The 4,005-nt window shown below is 36.0% G+C and overlaps 1 pseudogene; it reads left to right on the top strand.

Moving 5' to 3' along the window:
• LOC107747317 (thymus-specific serine protease-like) overlaps positions 1-4,005 on the top strand; it is a 7,353-nt pseudogene that overhangs the window by 2,202 nt on the left and 1,146 nt on the right.

Here is a 4,005-nt window from a genome sequence, read left to right on the forward strand (position 1 = left end):
CTGCGTTTAGCTTCAAATGACGACAGTATTCTATAAAAACTATTTGCATTCCGATCTTGACATCAAAAGGCACAAAAATATATTTTTTCTTTTATTCCATGGATTTTACCCATTTATCTCCACTTGTTCCCAGTGTTTTTCTGCAACCACTATGCGTGCGCAGCTGCAAGTGACGTAACTGTGACGTCTACTCTAAATTGGTCTATTGGATCTCTACATCAGCATATTGGTTTGTTCAAAGATGAACATAGAACATTTTTTTTCGAGGCCTAGTGAAATTTTAAAAGGTTCTGTAATGGAATCAGGCTGTAAAACATTCCCATTTCATTTTAAGAATGAATGATACAGAATATATACTGTATATCGAAAAACTGTTAGGCCACCATGTGGACATGGCAGAGAGACATGGAGCACTGCTGGAGGCCCTGGAGCACCGCTTCTATGGGAAGAGCATCAACCCAGATGGTCTAGAGACAGAAAACCTGAGAGATCTCTCCAGCCAGCAAGCGTAAGTGATGTTGTTGACAGACCATTTCACAGATCACAATGATGATCGCAATGATATTCATGATAAATGTTCTTTCATCTCCTTCCTATCTCAGTCTGGCCGACCTGGCTGCGTTCCATCATTATATCAGCCAGCGTTTCAGCATCTCCAATAAGAACACCTGGATCAGCTTCGGGGGTTCCTACCACTCTCAGAAATAAAGGTACAACAGCTGTCACTGGGGTGGTACCTTTTCAAAAGGTACATATTTGTACCTAAAGGGTCCATTTTGGTACCTTAAAGGTACATATTGGAACCTAATGGGTACAAAATTGTACCTTTTGAAAAGGTACCGCCCCAGTGACAGCTGTTGTACCTTTATTTCTAAGAGTGTATGCTGGAGCTCTCTCAGCTTGGTTAAGAGGAAAGGTTTGTTCCGAACAAATCTTTGTTGTTTAGTTCAAAAATGTGCTGAAATGGTTTCATTTGTTTTCTACATCTTTAATTCAAATATAAATCATTTTAGCCGATCAAATCGAACTAAGATCTATTAACTGCACCTTCAAAAATAAATACATACGAATAAAAATTCTGGGTAAAACTTCATAATAAGGTCCCGGTAGTTGCGTTACGTTTATTACAGTATTGATTAATCTTCATTAACATTAGTCAATAAAAATAGACGGTTCATTGTTAGTTCATGTTAGCTAACGGAACCTTTTTGTAAAGTGTTACCAAATTCTGTCATCATTTTTTTTCCCCTGTATATCACCAAAGAAGTTCTCAAGCTGCTATTTTCCATTCAGTGAACCTCCGAAAATGACAAATAATATATCTTCCAAATTTCTTTCTCTTCTAGTTCCCTCATCTTATCTATGGAGCTGTGGCGTCATCTGCCCCTGTTCAAGCTCAGCTGGACTTTAGCTCTTATAATAGGGTATGGGTTTGTAAAACCTTGTAACACATGTGGGAGATATTTTATCAATAAGAGCACAAATTCTCAGTAGTTATTGAATTACCTGTATGGTTTGGCTTTTTTTTTTTTTTTATTCATTTGTGCAGGTGGTTGGTTATGTCTTATGAATGAGGCAGTAGGCGGCTCTAAAAAGGTAAGTTTGGCTGATATCTTCATGAGAACCGTCCAATACAATGAGGAGGGGGTTGCATTCAGCATCGCAGAACTTTGTGACATCATGACCAATAAGAGTGAACAGAATGAACAGAAGGAGGAGGCATATGACCGTCTGGTCATAGTGGCGGTAACATTTCTTGATCTCATATTAAGTGGTATCCTTAAAATGTGCTACTGCTTGGTGTTATAGTTTTATTCGGTTCAACTAAACAAGTGAGACTGAAAAACGTTTATGTAAAAAATTCCAAATGTAATCATTAAGATGCATTTCAAATTTAGTAATATAACAACATTCATTACCATAAATAAGGTAAGTAAATTTAGTTTCAGTTTTTAACATATCTGCTATGGTGCTTTGTTTGAAAAATACAGTACAGTTGACATTTAGAATTGCATTTTTAAATTAATATTTTAATAATATTAATAGAGCTTGATTGACTTATATGTCCCTTTAATTTGGTGTATTATTTCATTCAGTATATAAGTTATTTCACTGGCATACTCACCCTATGCTCAGAATTACTGTAATGAATATATAAGTGAGCAAAGAATTGTTCAAGTGGACATTCAACACATCAGTGGCCATGTTCAGAATAGCATACTAGCATATTATATACATTATACTATTTCTGCAGTATATATGCCATATTTTCAACTAAACCATCCATTTCTAGTGTGATGAATGAGCTAGAAGTAATATCAGCTGCAATATAACATCTTTTTCACTGACTTAATTTGGATCAAACTGCCGAATGGCAAGACATTTTTTTACTTTAAATTTAATTTAAAATGCAAAATTGCTGAATGTTTCATACAGCATAATGTAGGTCATATAGCAACAATTTAGCATACTACTATTTAACAGTGTATCCTATAATGCTTTCAATTTTACGTGTTGTTTTTGAAAAATAGTAGACAGTATACACTGTATTCCCTAGCAGTATGTTGTTAGTGTTCTAATTGTGCACATAACCCATCCCGAACTGTGCAAATAAAATGAAAAGCACAATATAATATCTAACCAGCAGAGGGCATCACAGACTATGAAAAAAGTTGCCTGATTCTTTTAAATCTCCATACAATGTTTCCTCTTGCTATAAAATACATTTTGCTAATTTTTTTTGTGCCATTTATTCAGATGTACCGTGCCAGAGAGAATGTCCCATGTCTGGATGCTTCTCATGAAAAGCTTGTGCTTGAACTCAGTAACACTACAGCTACATCCAGTTACAGACTGTGGTTCTACCAGACCTGCACTGAGTTTGGCTTCTGTGAGTAGATAGCCTACAGTGCTCTTTTTAATCATTCTCTCATTTCTGAGGTTCAATCAAATTCCCTATAGAAATATTCACACACACACAGTAGCCACAGGAGTACCTTCACACTTCAGTCTGAAAGTCATTACATTGATAACAGACAAAACATAAATAAATAAATAAAAAATCAAACCAAGTGGCATCTGCAAACAAACATTTTCTGAGAACTAACCTCATCTTTCTTTCCATTTTGTATTGACTTTCAACAAACTGGTATCAAGACAATTTTTATATAGCCTACGTGTATGTATATAGTCAGTTTCCCTCACTGGTGTAGTTCATCTGTGTGGACATGTTCCGCTAATGTTTGACAAACAAAACGTTTCTTTATCTTGAACAGTATTTCTATTGTTGTATAAATGAAAACATAATAAACATTTTTTTTTTTGTGAAATGATTTGCTTGAAAATTGCTTGGTGCTATCTCTAAAATAAATGGCATTTGGTTTGATGTTTATCTAATGCAATGACATTCATGAAATCTTGGAGTGCAGCCAAATTCTTTTAATGTCTGTGTATTTAGGCTAATTAAATAATATTTTACAAGTGTTAATGAGTTTAGTTTTGATGATGTCTGTAAGTTATAATCCAACTTCATATCTTTTGGGTTGTCTTATGGAGCAGATCAGACGTGTGAGGACACTAGCTGCCCCTTCTCACGTATGTTAACCATTCAGTCTCAGACTGAGCTCTGCTCGCGACTCTTCGATATCCCTCAGGACCGTCTGCCTGTCCACATTGACTTTACCAACCAGTACTATGGAGGGAACCAGCCCCAAACACAAAGAGTGCTCTATGTCAACGGTAAGCATGTAGGCTTTTACAGTTACTAATTGTTAACAGGTTTATTAAAGGGGTCACATGATGCAATTTTAAAGATCATTATTTTGTGTATTTGGTGTAACAGAATATGTTGACATGCTTTAATGTTCAAAAAACACATTATTTTTCAAATACTGTACATTATTGTAGTTCCTCTATGCCGGGCTTGCGGCAATCACATTTGACGACCCCGGGCTGGACTCCCTTCGTCCACGGTGAAAGCCGATCCGGCGATCGACAGCGCAAAGT

This window comes from Sinocyclocheilus rhinocerous, unplaced genomic scaffold (assembly GCF_001515625.1).
Source record: "Sinocyclocheilus rhinocerous isolate Xijiao unplaced genomic scaffold, SAMN03320098_v1.1 scaffold4395, whole genome shotgun sequence".
Classification (NCBI taxonomy): domain Eukaryota; kingdom Metazoa; phylum Chordata; class Actinopteri; order Cypriniformes; family Cyprinidae; genus Sinocyclocheilus; species Sinocyclocheilus rhinocerous.